The sequence below is a fragment of the Rhyacophila brunnea genome, unplaced genomic scaffold (assembly GCF_057557595.1).
Source record: "Rhyacophila brunnea isolate RB1 unplaced genomic scaffold, BYU_Rbru_1.0 scaffold_12, whole genome shotgun sequence".
NCBI classification, from domain to species: Eukaryota; Metazoa; Arthropoda; class Insecta; order Trichoptera; family Rhyacophilidae; genus Rhyacophila; species Rhyacophila brunnea.
Window position 1 is genome coordinate 1,366,420 of NW_028232774.1, and position 19,210 is coordinate 1,385,629.

The 19,210-nt window shown below is 29.9% G+C and overlaps 1 protein-coding gene across 1 annotated transcript in view; it reads left to right on the forward strand.

Annotated features, from left to right (window-relative positions):
- The first annotated feature begins 3,937 nt into the window (after positions 1–3,937).
- FMRFa (FMRFamide related propeptide) overlaps positions 3,938–19,210 on the forward strand; it is a 169,167-nt gene continuing 153,894 nt past the window's right edge. The window contains exon 1 of the mRNA XM_085940117.1: positions 3,938–4,076. The gene's annotated coding sequence lies outside the window, so the exon portion shown is untranslated. The remainder of the gene's footprint in view (positions 4,077–19,210) is intronic.

The window sequence follows — 19,210 nt, forward strand, 5'->3', positions numbered from 1 at the left end:
CAGTTTCCCTTGAATTATTGATTATATAAAAAAGAAATCATATTTTTATACTCACTATTATATATTATATTACTATACTAATTAAATAGATAGTTATTTTGTTTTTTTTAACTCATTTATAAATTGAATCGCTGAGAAATTAGTAATAAAATTTTAAAAGCAATATTATTTTCTCGTTCGTTAAATGTCTACGTAATTACACAGTCAAAAGCTAGTCCGTCAAAGTGGCCAACTAGGTAAAATTAATATATATATATATATATATTGAAAAACTCTATGCTTACACTCGAAAAAGAAATCAATGTTTTTTAAAATAAATATAAAAAATATTAAAACGATGAATTAGTCAAAAATTTAATAAAACTTAATATACTAAATTTGACCATAAAATATAATGTAATAATAGAATGGGACCCTGCAACAAATTCAAACTTTATTACATTTTTTTACAATTGTAAGTTTATCGTTGACTTTATAGAAATCTTTTTAATGTTTTCACATACATATTTATTAATTAATACAGTTGAAATTGTAAATTATCAAAAAAATGTCTCAAATTGCAAGCTTCGTATTTTTCCGCTAAATGCCTCTATTGGTATAAGGCTCCCCCTTAAGCTTCGCGTACGTATCTGTTATGATATGAGGCGCCGAGCGCCAAAGGAGCTCAAGCGCCATTTAATAAAAGTGCTACAAAATGGCCGACAAGTTTTCAGTGAATTTATTTTTTTAATTTTAAACTTGAATGTTGAAATGGACAATTATTTTCTAAGCAAAGCAAATTTAAAAAAATCAAAGTATTATTTGCAATAAAATTGAATGAAAAATATCTATTGGATTCCAAAAAAAATGGTGTTTGAGTCTCTTTGGCATATAGAAAAATGAAAAAAGGTGGCACTTGATACTTTTTTTTGTTGCATAAGCTTCTGTGGCATTAAAATTTTCAAACTCAAATAATGGCATTAATGTAAAAAAATAAATCATTTAAAAAAAATGTTTTAATGTAAGGGTTTGGATACCAATAAAAAACATTTTGATATAAACAAATTTTATTATGACAAATAAACACTGAAAAAATGGTCAAATTTGTTATGATTGTTATATGAGTTTGTTTGGCATAAAATTTGCCTTATAATATTAAATATGTTTTTGCCATTACAGCAATGATTTCAAAGCCTTTGGATTGTTTTTTTTGTAATAACCGTCTATATACCCAATATTATTATTAATACTAAATCAAATCGTTACTCCAAACTGACCAAAATAACAAAATCATTATTCAAATTTAACACCATCATTTTTTCTCAAGGATTCGGGTGAATTTTTAAATACTTTTTTTAGTGTATATCAATCGTAATTGGACATAAAACAAGATGAAATTAGAAATAAGAGTTATTTTCCTTCATGGAAGTAAAAGTTTAGTGGACATAATTACTAAAATGACGTTAATAACCATATTTCAAAAGTAATCTAAAATATTTTAAACTACAGCGTATGTGAAAGAAAAACGGATAAAACATGTTAAACTTACCGCGATTTTCCTCGTTTACAGGTTTAACACACATCGAAACTATTTTTTTAATCCTTCTTGAGCTCATTTTTAGTTTTTTTCACTGTTGAGAACGTATATTCAATAAGACAAATCTGACAGCTGTTTAGGTCTCGCGCTCTCCATAGTATAATGGCAGATAAGCTTCTGTGGCGTGCCGACATAACGACCAAAACAATTATGCCACAGAAAATAAATCTCCATTGTAAAATATCTATAATTATTTGAGCGATAAGACTTTGTGGCATGATACATATCGATTTATAGAAAAAACCTACATTCAAATGTAAAAAATCGTAAAGTTGGCGCTTGAGCTCCTTTGGCACTCGGCGCCTCATATATTATTCTATCTATAAAATATCTAGAATCATGTATGATTTATTGGCAGACTTTGAGATATTTTATAATATATATGATGAATATATTTTTATTTTACAGTTTTATTAAGGCAGAGTTTAATTTATTGAATTTTAAAAACTAGCACCATCTGCAATTTGTATTGTTAGTTCAATGAAAACAAATCGGTATGTCTGACAAAGTTTAGTGTACACTATTCATGTCAGATCTACATATCATACTTCCACCATTCGGCAATGGTAGGTATCTAAGTGACCAAGGTAATTGTCAAAGTAATTTGTTTTTTTAAATACTCGAATAACCACTTCCTGTTTCTTTGTGGTACTTTTAATAGGAACTCAAGTAATAATACAATTTATATAAAACAATGATACATACAATGAAAAAACACTCACTGAAGCTGGGGAGTGCATACTTCCGGGGAGAAATTAAAAAAGGCCTCCTGGGTAGGTATATCTAATATCACTCGGAGATTCATTACGAAATAAGTAATTAGAAATTACCCCGTTTTTATTGTGAGAAACACTACAAATATTCATAAGAAAAAATTCCATGACAAAAATATTACTATTGAAAATAATGAATAAATTTATTGAGGGGTGTATTTTCAAAGTATACTTATTCCACTTCAAGAATTTTTTCTCTCGACCGTATCCGATCCTAATAGGATCATATGGGCCTCCACAGAGTGAAGGATTGTATTAACGGAATTTTCTTTTTTTACAAGAAATGGATGTCAGACATTTGCTCAACCTATTAGGTCCATACTCTGGCTCATACACAAATTGAAAAACAATAAGTGTACTTGCCAGACCCAGGCTTCGAACCTGGACCCCACGACACCAAAGGCCAACGCTTAAGCTGCGCGGTCATCGTGGCCATCAATGCCAAAAAAAGGTTTACGGAGTTGACGTTACATATGTTTTTTTTTGTATTGGAATAAGTTACTTTTGTAACTAACTCCGATTTTGAAGTTGATTTTTCTACTGGATTGAATGCTATTAGACTCTTCTATACAAAAAATACTTCTAATGGTTTTTAGTTTTATACTATTCCAATTGAGACCTTTTTTGCGACCCGAGTTTTGCCTTTTGGCATCTTCAGCCACTATGGACAATCACTAAAAAGTAAATACACACTGACAGCTATTTTAACTAATATAAATGTTGCCATTGTTTTCCCAGTATTGATGTTTTTACACCTCTTGAATGTAACGTAATTGATTATGATCTAATGATATATTATCAAGGTTTTGACGATGTATACGCCTATCGATTGCATCATTAGTGATAGGGTATTTTAAAAACACATAGTATGTAATCAACAATCATACAGGTTGTTAAAAACACATAATGTTTGAAAGATATTGCAGAAAATCTTCTCATATAGTGACGAGGCACAGATATATGGGAGTGATGGAGAAAAAAACTATTCGAACAGCTAATTTTCATAAAATTTTTAGGAACATCTGGACAAAGATTTAATATTTTTGATATATATCTATTTTACATGGCTTAAAGTTATGTTATTTAAACTAACTATACCGGATAATTATTGAAGAGTTTTGTTGTACCTAAATCATGTAAAAAGCTCGACAGATTTAATAAAATAAATTCTTGAACCAACGCGAGCTTTCATCAATATTCAATCAAAATATCATATTTTAAATTCAATATATTATTATTCATTGTCTTTGAACAGATTTTCCACAAAGTACAATTATTACAATACCACGTACCAAAGTTGCAAAGGTTAAAAGGTTTGAGGCTGCGCTAAAAGCAACCGCGGCGGCTTGCATAAAAGCCGCAAAACAAGACAGAATTTCACACAACTGTTCGCACCCCCAACGCCGAAACATCTCGCCAATACAGAAAAGTCCAAAAAGCTCATTCGAACTTTTACTTGCATTGAATAAATTCCAAATTTAAAATGACTTGTAAAGCTTGACTGCACAGAGCTTAAAGCTCCCCCTAATTAAATATCAAAAATTCGTCTTGCTTTTTATTATTATTTATTTTATATTTTCGTGTTGTTCACGTATTATTTTTCCGACGGAAAAGGTTGATTCGACTTAAATTATTAAAAATAAATATTTTAAATTTCTTAATAAACAGTGTTGACTCAATACTACAGGAGCTTTCTACACATCAATAGTCCAGAAGATCCTAAATCGGTAAGTCGTAATAATTCATTTTATTTGTTTGATTTTTCTTGTACCTACACAATTTATATTTTTGTAAATAATGGTTTTGGTTGAAATTAAACGAAAATATATGGATATAATTAATTTAGAAAGATTGCTGTAAAAATCATTTTTGGAAAAATTAAATAATATTAATATAAAAAAAAAGATATTTCATCAATTTTTGACGCGAACGAATTGGAGATTTACGGTTAACTGATTTTTGTTTCACTAGGTATCTACTTATACAGTAATATGTGAAATCTACTTATGACCTACAATAATTATTTTGTTTAATAAAACTGTGAGCCAAAAAGGAAAGTAAATGAAAATTTTAATTTAAAAACATACCGTTTATTAATATGAATAGTTGTAAGCCACAAATTGCATTATCCACTGCATTATTACTTTGGTTAAAATACACGTCGTTAGAAATATAATAATTTTTTTACAAAACAAGTGGTATTCGAACTCGTATCAATCGCTTTAGAGACAAGCGGTAGTACTTCTATAATACGGTACATACTAAGTTTTAAAATAATAATAATTAACCATAGTATATGTTTATATTTATTATACGAAATTAAATATTATTATTGTCTACATAACTGATGATATACTCCAGACAATTGGATAGATGACTATAATTCTCAATTTAATAAACAAGCAATAAATAATAAATAAATAAATATCGTCTTCGGTAAGTTATCTTAAAGATTGTTTATTTTTAATACCCTTAATGTATTCCCAAAACTAATTTAATAAGAAGATGTTTGTCTTTCTCCGGATTTTGATAATGTGAAAACTGTTGATGGATTTTTATCGCCGGGCGGTCGGCGAAAACTTTTTTTGTATGTATCCAAGACGTTTTGTGTATAATTTTGAGATTAGCGCGAAATCATCCCCTATTTTCATCCACCCTTGAATATTATTTTGGATCACTTGGCTGTAATTGATATGCATTAAAATATAAAGCGCTTATCGAACGTGGGAAACTTTAATGCCAGTGAATAATAAATCAAAAATTAAATTAAATTCGATGTATTTTATATGACTACAACAATTATAATTCTTCTTAGACACTAGATACTTATTTATTATATTTAAATGTCACGTTTAAAGGTCTGTTCATTTATGTCATAAATTATTGGATTGGAAAATATCATACTATATTGAAATTATTACAATATAAAGCTCCAAAGATGATGATTAATTTTTAACACAATATATTAGATCGTTCAATATAATTATATTATAATAAATTTAATTTCAATAATAATTGTTAAATGAAAAAAATAATTCAAAATAGTTATTATTACATATTATAATGTTGTCCCTGTTCTTTGACACTACTGGACATGTTACTGATATCACTGATAATGTTTCGTAAACGATTTAATGATAGTTGTAATAACAATATCATCAATAATGGATTTGCCAAACTCATAGTTAAAATAAGGCTTTTGAAAATTTTACATTTATTTCAGTTAGTTTACGTAGTTGATAGCTATTTTAAGATACAACAGTATTTTTATAACAAAAATAACTCAAAAAAATGTAAAAATACAGAACTTTCTTTCAAAACTAATATAACGGAGTTAAATCAAATAAACGCTAGTTAAAATTCCTATTTTTTTCGGCAAAACCAATTTTAGTAAAGTATACAATAAGTATACAATTACGTTGTATAATATATTTGAATAAATAATATGCTATGAATACAAACGTATCTTAATTTTTATGAATATTCATTTACCTACGTAGATATTCACAGTGCCTTATATGTATAAATATTATAAAACACACACCTACGATATTATTAAGTACACAAATAATTAACAACGTATTTGAACTAACAAGATTAATACTTAATTTAATAACACGAGGATAAAAATATTCATATTTGAATAAGTAAGAATTTTCTTGAATTGTTTATTATTAAAAAATATAATTACTCTTAATTAAATTTATGAACATGATAATGGCAAGAATTTGTTAAATGCTTTTGAAAATAGTGTAGGTTTTCAAACTGAGCGAGGGATGGGTAACCGTTTCACATTTTATAATTAAATTAGAAATGCAGTACATTGGAAACATTCAATACGTTCATGACCGCTGAATTAATACTGAAATCAGCGCTAAAAGCTACTAGAACATTTTTTTTAAATTATGAAATACCAATAGTACACACCTAACTTAGCAAATGATTAATAAGTCTTTTCCAAGTCTTCATCCTTATGTCTGAAGATCGTAATCATTATAGAATAATATTACACTCTGGACCAGCTCTTTTCATGTTTCTATATCCCAGTGGCGAAGTGTGGAGGTAGGCTGTTAATATTCGACATAAATAGTACACATAAAACATTGGTTTATTGAACATAATATTTGAACCAAGGCTACAATTTAAAAATAGTGTTGGTTACTATTTAAAATTCAATTGAACTCTGCCTTAACCAAAACATAATAGTTTTACACATTTTCAACCATAAATTTTCGTTGATTGAGGAATACATATTACACATATTGTTGGTTCATTTTTTTAAATTCATTAAGCCCTGCCTAACCAAACTATAATAAATATTTTTTTTTTATTCTATCTATAAAATATTCAAAGTAATGTAGGACCAAATTGCAACATTTTAGATATTTTATAGATAGACGAGTATTTTTTGACTAATATCTATTATGGCTTGGTTTTCGCAGGGTTTAATTGAATTTTAAAAATTAACCAAAACTATCAGTAAATTGCAGTATTATTTCAATTGAAACAAATACGTATGCCTGATAAAGTTTAGTGCGCACCATTTATGTCGGATCATAACAGCGTACCTCCACCCTTCGCTACTGCATATTCTATGGTATCCATAGTATGCTGGTCGCCATTAGTTTTCCAGTGAATATATTCACCTGGCTACTCCACCTAATCAGCGTATGACCTCTGCCCCCCTCCCCCCGCAAACGTTAACCTTTTAAGGCTTTCTGGGTGTCGGCAAACAGTGTTTCAGAAGAATCACATACTGCAATTTAGGCATACGAGAAATTTGTTTATATTTTTCTATATTTTTACAAACGTAACATAATAATTATAGTAAAGGAAGATGGTGTTATAAATCAGATGATGCCTATATAGAAAAAATATTTATTAAAATCAACCATAGTAATAGTCGTATTAAGAATGTAAAATTAAGGGTTATTAAGTTACTTAGTTAACGCGATAAGCGAAACCACTAATAGAAATTGTGTAGCCTACGAAATCTACTATTTTTTTATATTATAAATTGAAGTAAGTCAAAAAATTAATTTATTGTGACCTCACTGATAGTCAAACCAAAGCCGTAAAATGAGAATCCAGTATCCTACGCACTGGACTACGACGACCGTTAAGATAACAGTAAAAAACAGTTATAAAATTATTTATTTATTTATATTAATTATTGAGAATAAAATAATTTTTTTTTAATGGAGAGAAAATATCTGTGGTGGAAAATCATTGGATTGATTAATAATGATCACTTTCCAGAAAAACACACAATATTAATTATTATACAACCGATCCCTCCATCAATTTGTCTAACTAGATTGATTGTTTGAACTCTACCAATAGACTTCTCACTTATAATATAGTTATACTAAATAAAACAAATATATTGGTATATATTTGTTATTCTTGTGATAGAATCGTAAAACTGCTGTATTATTCGGTGGACATCGAATTTGCCGCAAGTCGCCGTCGGTTATCGCAAGCTACCGCATTTATTAAGGTGCTCTTAGACGCCAGTTCTGTTGTCCGTTCAGTCGAGGTTTCTGCTTTTGTCCTTTCAGTTTTGAAACGGCGGTGTATTTAGACTGATTACATGTAAATTGTACGTAAAACATTTCACCGTGGCACAGTTTGCCGTGAGCTTTCTTACCGGAAAGAGATGACCGTATACTATAGGGTCTTTAATTTTATTAGATTCAATATGAACATTAATTCAATTTTCATAGCTGATTTTGGCAAATGAAAACCTAACCTAACCTAACTTTACCTAACAAATAATCAAGTATATCGGTTATTTTCGAAATTTATTTGCTGCTGGCGTCTTGTAAAGTGTAATCCGACAAGAACCGTGTTTTGTTTAGACATGAATTTTATGTCAGTACTATACGACCCAATGAGGTTAGACGGTATATATACGAATATATATTTCCGATACAACATTTTACGGTGAAATGTAATACGGCGAACTGCATACGTACAAGTTTCCTGACCCGACTTACACTATCAGTTTAGTTATTCGTTCCGTCTCAGTTGACAGTTCAGTTGGGAAACGGGGGTGTATATTTACAGATTTTTATCCACTAAAAATGGATATTATTTTTATAATAACTTTCTAACAATATTGATTGGTACAATAAATTTATTCAAACGAAATTAGAAAAGTAGTATGAAAAATTCGGCAACATACTAATTTATACATCAATTTAACTGGCAACTCTAAAAGCGGATACGATAACTGATGGAAAATCAATCATTTCCGTATTGGTTTCAGTCAGCCGCTTCAGTTTTGCATTTGTACGTTAGTTTAACTGACAGCTTTACTGAAACGGAGACTGACCGGATAGCAAAACTGATCGTTTAAAATCACATTTAACCGACGCCAAGGCGCGGTTGAAAAAAACATTTCACTCTCACACGAATAACCTGTACCTATATGCCTGATATCTTTATATTTAATCAAGTCACTGAATAAACATCTTTGCGAGAAATGAATCAATTGACAATATATATTATATTATTTTAGTTATCTGTGATAATATTTAACATTCAAATAATGTTTGTTTAGATAGAAATGCTATTGAATATTATCTATGAATGTTATACGTATGTTTTATTTAGAAATAATATTTTAGTTAATATACATAATTAGAACACATCTCATGCATATACACACTAGAAAAAATCGTTTTGTAGAAAAAATACGACACCCGACGGGAAAATTTGATAAGCATTTCATGTAACAACTACTGGATAAAATCGTTGTAATTATCCAAGGCACCCGTAGTTTAATTGGTAAAACATACTGGCACGAGTCCAGCAGATACAGATTGATGTTCTTTCGGGTGTCGTATTGTACCACGTTTTTCTTAGCTCGTATTCTTGTTTGTCCGGTGGTTGTTTATCCAGTACAAATCTTGCAATCGATTTTTAACTATATTCCCGACTAGCTAGACATTTGAAACTTTTAGAATATATCAGAACATGGTGCGAATGCATTCTTTTAATACTTTTGGCCATCTTTAAGTAGAATTGAATTCATTTTCAGTTAATTTTGTCTTGTATGAAAAGTTATTTTGGAAGAAATCCGTAATACAATCCACTGTTATTGGTTGCTAAGGGGGTAGTCCTAGCAACTGAATTATTAGTATATTTCAGTATTGTATATTTGTTTGTTTGTTTGTTGCAAAATAGCAAAAAAATGATTTGATGACAATTGCCTTATTTGTCCTAAATTATTAATTTATAGAATTGTCAAGTTTATTTGATTAAACAGAAAATTTAAAAACTTGGTAAGTATATAAAAAGTTCTTTTTCTACAAAACGATTTTTTCTAGTGTGTATAATATGCATATCAAAATATGTATATTCAGTATATAGAATGTTATATTCGGAATTTCGTTGAATAAAATAAATAGTTTATTAAAAATAAGAATATTACGTAAATAGTCAGTAAGTAAGCATTACATATTCATGTAGAAAACATTTATATTTACACACAAATCATACATAACAGATAATCAGGTGAAATAATAAAAGTTTGAATGCAAAATATTAAGATAGAAACGTAAACCTTATTTATTGAGTTAGTTTTATTATTTACTTATTGCCAAATAATGCAGAGATATATTTGATCGCAATGTCTCTGCGAATAAATTTAAAAACAACTTCTATTTAATACATTACATTGTATTAATAATTTTTATTTTAAACTATCACTACGTACTTCTCTAAAAACAATAAAAAGTTTTTTTAATTAAAAAACAAACTTACAATAATTTACAAAGCACTAAGTATATAAAATCTGTGTTTTTTAAAAGTCAGGTTTATATTAGTGCATATTTTAATCATTAAACTCTTTAGGAAGTCACAAAACGATAATTAAAATGTTCTTAAATGCTTCAAATACATATGATTGAAATACGACATTTGAATTTAGCAGACCTGTGGGTATATTCTATACACAAGGCGGTTATCGGCGGCCAGCAACGGTGGTTTATCATATGTATTTATTGAAGTGTTATAATTGTTACAATAAGTTAGCCGTCTAAACTGTCAAAACTGTCTATCTCACTCTAAAGTTTACACAACTACGAGAGAAAATGCTAAAACATAGCAATTTTTGGCAGTTTAGACGGTTAACTTATTGTAATAATTAACTGCCTTAATATATAAATATGATAAACTACTTTCAATAGCCACCGATAGCCGCCTTGTGTATAGAATATAGACCCACTGAGATTTAAACATGATTCTTTCATAAGCGGCAAATCTATAATAATAACCTTTAAAAGTTACGTTTCATAGAGTTTTATAATAATATGATAACAATAAACGTAATATACTATAATATGGTCGATAAATCTCTTCTGTTATTTTCAGATTAACTACATTATAGACCCTCACAATGTAGTTTCTCACCATATATAGAATTAATTATAACCCATTTGTCCTACCTTTGTCCTATTCAGAAGATTATCAGGAAGATGGTGTAAGAAAGCATCCAAAGCACGTACTATATTATATAAATATTGTGTTTATTTGATAAATAATAATTAATAATAAAATAATAATAATAATAATGCTTAAAGGTTATTTAGTCATATGGATAGTAGTTAGTTAGTGTTCATCTCTAATCGTTGGGGTAGGTGGAAGTTTAGAAATAGTTTCTTCGTCTATGGTTTATTTTTTATCTGTTTTAGTTTTTATTGCAGTATTATTGACACAGTCAAATAACAACAAGCAATATAGTGGTGCTAAGCATGTACAGATAACCCTCGTTGATTTCGACCCCGGGGAGTGCAGATTTGTTATATCGCGATCGATTTTTTTATATTTATTTTGTCCTGCACTTATTGTGACTTTTGCCACGAGCCAAGAATCATATTAGTGAGTAGAATCATGCACATACTGTTATACAATATCCCAAGTTTCAGATTAGGTTATACCAACCAAACTTTGCAAGTTTATAAGGGTTAATAAACAATAGCTAGGGATTGCAATACCGATATTCCAGTATTTATCAATACCGAAATACCGGTTTTAAAAATCCAAAATACCAGAATTTTCGGTACGAAGCATACTCGTTTACGTGTTTAAAAATGAATTATAAGTTATGTGCTGCTAAAATGCAAATTTATTGAGTAAATCATAAAAGAGGTGAAAATAATAAAACAAATTTCATCAAATATATTTATATACTTAAGTAATTGTCGCGATGAATTAAAATAATATTATTTCGAAATAGAAAACATCCGTCACAAAAATGTTCAATTATTCTATAATAATAATTGATGATTGTACGAGCGTTGAATTTAAGAAGCTTTACCTGTAGCCGGGACTTATTTGCACTTCATGAACTTTTGAGGGCTTTATTTAAAATTATCAATATATTCAAATTGTTTGGAATAAATCACTAGTTCTACAATTATGATCAATACATATTTTTAAATGTCAACATAATAAATGTAGGTATCTAGGTTTTTGCTGTAAAATACCTAATATTTAAAAAAAATAATAGCTATATTTATTGATCAGCACCTACTTCTGTTTTTTTAATGTTTAAGAAATACCGAAAAACCGGTATTGACATTTTCATTCGGTATTGCAATCCCTAACAATAGCCATGTAATATGATGCACTACCTAAGTAATATTCTAACTTAATAAACACAATTAATATAGGGCACAGACGGTCATTGACTATGGAGTTACGCCCGAAATCACACACAAAACGTCAATATACTAATTTAAATGATATCACAAAAAAAAAATGTATAAAAAGGGACACGCACCTCGCGTCCTTTGTCAATTATTTTTCAATCTTTGTAACGGGTATATCTTGTCCACTGTATATTTACTCGCATTTCCGTTGAATAAACTTTAATATATTAACTTTCGTGAAAGCTTATTGTTTCCCGATCATTTTCTCGCCGTCTATTCTAAATACATCCTTGAAGGTAAATCACCTGAAAATTACCTTCAAGACGACGGTCTTTAAACGTAGTAGCTGTGAATACTACCAGGAGTTGCACAGAAGTCCAGTCTTTGGTAAGGAGACGAAAGAAGGATAACACCATCAAACCACATCAGGTTCCTGTCAACCAAGCTACCTGTTTCCTTTGCCTTTCTCCCTGAGGGACATAACAGTATGATCAGATTATTTTAATAATTATCATTAAATTTGACACAATAAGTGCATATGGGCCAAGCACTGTAGACTATGTTGGTAGATCCTTTTTTGCAACACGCAATCAAATTAATCTAATTTTTACAGTGCGAAGTTATATTACTTTATTTTGATGTATGACGTTTATTTTGTTTAGAATATTAATATTTTAATATTTTAAATTGCTTCATTTTTCAAATACTCCATTGATAGCAAAAATTTTGCTCATTGCGATCGTATCCAAAATATTATATCTCCCCAGTGCACTAAATTTTGATACAAATGTCTAATCAATTTTTTTTTTTATGCCATATGAAATTTTATTTATTTGAAATATTATAGTGAATTTTATATATTAAAGACGTTAACAACGTGGCATGGAAAAAATAAAGAAAAATAATTAACAATAAAACAGCATAACCAGAAGAGTAAATAGAAAAAATATTAAAATACACAGAAAAAGACTCTATTTTAAGGATCTATAAAACAACGTCCATCAAAACTAATTCTTATTCAATATAGCCGTAAAAACCGTTTTAGACAAAAGTAAGGATATTTTAAAAAAGTCTTGACTGACTGACTTGCATGCTTCTTCAATCCGATTTATTTACATTCTCCATCTTTTCTGAAAAATTTGCTACCTTATTATAAAAACTAAACGTTGAATGTGGTTTATAAGACCTCTCAAAAGGTTACCGTCCTCCAGGGGCGAAGACTTCATACTAGGCGATTATTTAAAGCCTACCTTCTTAAAAAATATGTTTTAATTGCGTATTGACATATTTATATAATCACTTGATTATTTTATATTGTACAAACATAATATAATTGTCAGATGTCGAAAAATATGTTGGAATGCATTATACAGATTACAAATCAATCTGAAAAGGTTTAAAAACATATACTTAGGTATATATTATGTAGAATTGTGATATTTTCTCGGACTTTTAGTCACGTAATCTCAGTCAATCTATGGAATTGTATGAAATAAGGTAGGCTCCTATCGCAGAGCCTAAAACCTTCGCGCCTAATATTGTTCTCATGATTGCACTTTGTCCAACATAATTAATAATTAGATAATTAAAAAAAAAAATTTCTATGGCATTTAATCGCATATTAATAAATTTAATAAAGATTGTTTTAAAAAATAAAATGAAATTTTATTTAATGATTTTTGGTGTGTATAAATGTTTTGGAAAATACGTAATTTAAACTCATTGCTCAATTTTATGTCTTCAGTGAGTTTTTGAAGTTTAATTGAATTAGTGTATCGTTGTCATTAGTATGTATCTATTTGCTAGTAGTAATATCGTATTATTTTCGTATTTCCCGTAAGTATAACTGACAAGTTTGCTCTTTTTCTCAAATCTTCACAGACTACCTATTTCCAAAAGTCACCCTTCGCCACTACCGTCCTTTAAGCAAGACCATCGTGGTTGCTAATAGCAATGACGTGTTAATATATAGACAAATTGTTTATTTTTATAGGGTTGAAAATGGTGTCACAGGCGACATTGTTGTCGACTGAAAAGCTATTTTGTAGAATTTAATATATAATTCCTTTAGCGAATTGATAATAATTTTGGTAAGAAAACCACCCAAAAGATAAACTTGACGTAAAGGCTTGTCTAAAGAAAATAATGAGATATTCACTGCGAGCTGTTTGTACAGGGAACGTCTTGAAATATTTTTTAGCCACGCTGTTTACCAGAAACAAATTTAACCCCTTCTATAAAAGGCACGCGATGGCCATTTGTAAGCCGCGTAGATGCCAATGGGTGAGATATACGATTTCTCACAGGATAATACTGTGGCTACTACGAACGAATAGCTTTAAGTTTATGTTCGATAAACACTTGAAGAGCTTAAAGCTGCTGTAGACTAGTGGAATATAAAAATATAAGTATTAAATAAAAATAAAAAGTACTAATAAATATCATTGTATGAGTAACAAATACGGCTATCGTAGTTCGTTACGTAAGACACTAGCTTCTCTCCTGTGGGTTCCCGGGTGGATTTTTGGTTATAAACATACCACATAAGTGTGAAGTTTGATAGTTTTGATAAAAAATATAGCTTCGAATACACATTAACTTGTCGACTCGTGTATACTATATTTTCATTTTAAAAGGCTTAGTTTAGTGGCTAGCCTAAGTATCGAGTACTAGGGACTGCAATACCGAATGAAAATATCAATACCGATTTTTCGGTATTTATTATTGAATACCGGTATTCGTTGAAACATAAAAAAGGTACTTATCAGTAAATATAGCTATTAAAATCTCTTGTTATTTTATAGCAAAAACCTACCAACCTTAATTAATTATGTTGACAGTTAAATATGTTTTGATCATAATATTGTAGAATTGGTGATTTTTACAAATAATTTGAATACATTGATAATTTTAACTAAAACCCTCAAAAAAGCTAGTTCAGATATACAAATAAGTGCGTTTGCAGAAAATGCTTCTTCAATTCAACGCTTATTCAGTCATCAATAATTTTATGATAGAATAATAAAATTGCACATTTGTCACGGATATTTTCTATTTCGAAATAAAATTATGTTAATTTACCATGACAATTTTATAAATAGGTTCATTTAATGGATTCTGTTTTATTACTATTTCAACTTTCTTGGGTTCAGTCAATATATTTGCATTTTAGCAGCACATAACTTAAACACTAAATTTAATAGGCAATACAGTACAAAGTAATGTAGAAATAACATTCAATTCATTTTCAAAAACGTAAACGAGTGTGGTTTTTAATACCGAAAATTCCGATATTTTGGGTTTTTTAAAAACCGGTATTGTGGTATTGATAATTACTGGAATACCGGCTTTGAAATACCGGTATTGCAATCCCTATCGAGTACTAATGATTAGTACTAAACCCGTGTAAAAAAGCCTGAATACTTCTAGAAAATTTACCCGTTTTACCATCATTATATTTTATTGTACTACAACATACACCCCTCCTTGTTGGTATATCCTCCGGCGTTCTATGCAGTCTCTGCATTTTCATATGCTACGTGATCTTTTCGCTCCTATAAAGTGTGTACAGCTCCTCATTATACCTTGACCTCCAAATGTCACTTTCTTGATCCCAAACATTCTTCTCGAAACTCTCCTCTCAAAGTTATCGATTATTAAACATACATAATTTTGAAAAACACGTCTGAGAAAATATATTAACCAATAGAAAAAAATCTTTTTGAAACAAATAAGACACCCGGCAGGAATCGAACCTGCATCTCTTGGGTTTACGCCCCGTGCGCATTATCCACTATGCTACTAGGTGACATACTAATTACGACAAATTTTAGCTACTGTTCTTTAGGTACCTACCACTTTAATTACTAACCGACGTCACGGATCTCTCCAACACTTAATGTTGTAACTTATTCGAACTTGCTAATAATTTTTAATTAACTATTTCTTTTATTCACTGAATAATTCACAAGATTTACGAATGTATCATTCTAATTATTAAACATACATAATCTTGAAAACACTTCTGAGAAAACATATTATAACCAATAGAACAAATCTTTTTGAAAAAAGTAAGACACCCGGCAGGATCAAACCTGCATCTCTTGGGTTTACGCCCCTTGTGCATTGTCCACGATGCTACCAGGTGACATACTAACGTTAAATCAATAAGACTAAGTAAATGTGATAAGTTTTGGTAAATACCTGTTTTATAAATATTATTCAGTTGAAAATGTCCCTCTGAGGCGGACGAAACCGGTCCAGATTTATTTATTAAAATTGGAATAACTACTAATAAATTTTCATTTTATTAAATTAATCTATAATGCAATGCAGTTCCACCATGAATTATTAACAGTTATCACAATAAAAGAAAAAAAAAATATCGATACTTCTCTCATCCCGATGCTCAATATTCTGATCCATATGCTAATACTGGATACAGAAGAGTTTTATTTAAGGTTGTTTTGGTTTTACTTGAGAGTAACCTGGTGTTTAGAAGCTTTTGGAGTCTGCCTTACCATCATAGTCATTCTTATATAATATATAATATGCCTTTTAGCGTAAAGCCGGCTTTGAAATCCTAACAGTTAGATTAAATTCAAATATTTATTAAATCCTTATGGATATTTGAATCCAACATAAGGTGTTCATTTGTAATGATCTCCCTTTCTGCTTCCTCTTTTTACCATTTAAATAGTAGTTGAGAGATTCGATTACGACCAATAATCTGTAATAAATGTCTATTAAGATGCCACCATCGTTGGCGGCTTATCCCATATGGGAAAATACAAGACGTGACTGAGTCATATATTGGATTGAAGATTTGTTATACATTTTAACATGGGCGAAATATAGCCTGCAGAAAATGTCTCTTATAATATTTTTTTTACTTACTACGCATGAAAAAAAGCGGAAAAGTTTTCCCGGGTCTTTTTTTGCGCGCTGCAAGATTAAATACTTAACCAAACCTACATTTTAACGTTATTAATTTGTGAAATAAATACGTAATAGTAGGTAGAGATCGTAAAAATAGTCTTGATGCATCGAACACCTCGGAAATAATAAAAAAAATAATATTTTACGTTCTATATTTTCCATGATACACATTTTTTTTATTATGTTTTATTATTGTCTCAAGATCGATTAATTCAAAATAAATTATCTTATCTATAAAATAACTGCGCGGTTCAAAGAAAATGTTAAACTTTCCCAGACCAGTTCCATTTAGATATGGAAAACATTTTTTTAATAATAGAAAAATGCGAAGTTTTTCATATATTATGAATAAATTTCATGAATAATAGACAATCAGAAATGGCTCTACAATCCGAGGTTTCTTAACAGATTTTTGCTGTTGTAAAAAAATATTTTGAATCCAAACACCCATTAAAAACAATATGTGAAATTTTTCAGACCCATAAATTGAGCACAGCGCTTAATATGATTTCATTAGCGGATACTATCACTCGTCCATCGCAGTCTTACTATTATAATATATAGTTATCAAATAAGATATATATATATATATATTTAATAAGTTGATTGTTCCACGAGCTGTATGGCATGTTGCACCATATTGTTAGAACCACATATTGTCCAGATCAAAATCATGTTATTCTTGCCAGAAAAAATCAGTAATCATGTTTCTGTAGCGTTTTTTACTGACAGTAAATTTAATGCATTGCCATTTTCGTTTTAAAAAAATACGGTCCAATTGCATCTCCAGACCATGAACCACACTAAACTGTTGTTCAAGAATAGCATGTAGGTTTTCATAACTCGAAATGCGACAATTGTGTTTATTTTCGAAGTCATTTAACCAAAAATGAAATTCATCGCTGGAAATAATTTTTGTGTTTGTTTTATAATTGGTGTGTTTCAAGTTGCGGAAATATTTAGACGCCCCAAATGGTATTTGGTTTAGATTCTTGTGTTAACTGTATTTTATACGCCATCAAATGTAAATCTTTATTATGAATATTCTTTGTAGTACCATATGAAAGTCCTTGTTCTTGAGTACGGCGTGTAATTGATTGTTCTGGATTTTCACCCACACTTTGATTCACAACATTAATATTTTCAGCAGTACGTTTACATTTTTGATGGATTGGATTCTTAACATCACAAAAATTACTATTTGACTCAAATTTTCTAATCAAAGTAAGCGCTGTATGATGATTATTTTGACCATAAATTTCACGTAATGCCCGAAACGTACCTATATTCATTATTGTTGTAATAAGTTTTAAACATTTGCATACGCTATACAACTATATATATTTTTATGATGACTTGCCAAACAATCATCATCATCAGGGGCGTGACAACCCGGTGTGGGTCCTGGCCTCCTCCAATAGCTCCCTCCACCTGTCCCTATCCAGTATGGCCGCTTTCCAATTCGGTACCCCCAGAATACGGCAATCACTGGCAGCTCCATCCAACCAGCGAATCTTTGGCCTGCCTCTTCTTCTACGCCCTATTGGATTGCTGGACATCACTCTCTTTGCCGGTTTATTGTCATTCATACGGTGCACATGACCTAGCCATCGCAGTCTCCCAATCTTAATTGATTGAACTGCGCTGCAATCTTCGTACAGCCCGTAGAGCTCAGCATTATATCTTCTCCTCCAATTGGTGCTGTCCTTGATCGGTCCATATATACGGCGGAGAATTTTTCTTTCAAATATGTTCAGGGCTCTTTCATTTCGCAGAGTTAATGCCCAGGTTTCAGATGCGTATGTGAGCACTGGGTTTACAAGTGTCTTGTAAATAGTGCTTTTAGTTCGGCGAGATAGTATGCGGGACTTAAAATGTCTTAACAGGCCAAAGTAACATTTATTCGCAGACATGATTCTCTTGTTGATTTCTTCTGTAATATCATTATGTCGAGTTACAAGAGATCCAAGGTATACGAAACTATATGAAACGGTATATACGGTCGACAGTTACATATACCTATGCCAAACAATACTGAACACAAATGTCAATTTTGCTGATAATCAGAAAAAAATGTCTGCTATGACGTTTTAAAAATATATAATACTAATTTGATTACCGTTTATTTTATTGATTCTTACATATGAAAATTTTTTGGTTTGTATAATATAATATTTGTGCTAATTGTCATTTTTAACACCATATGGCAGTTTTATTTCGCTTTAGATATTCTAGCTCTCCGGTCGTAGTAGTGACTACTTTGG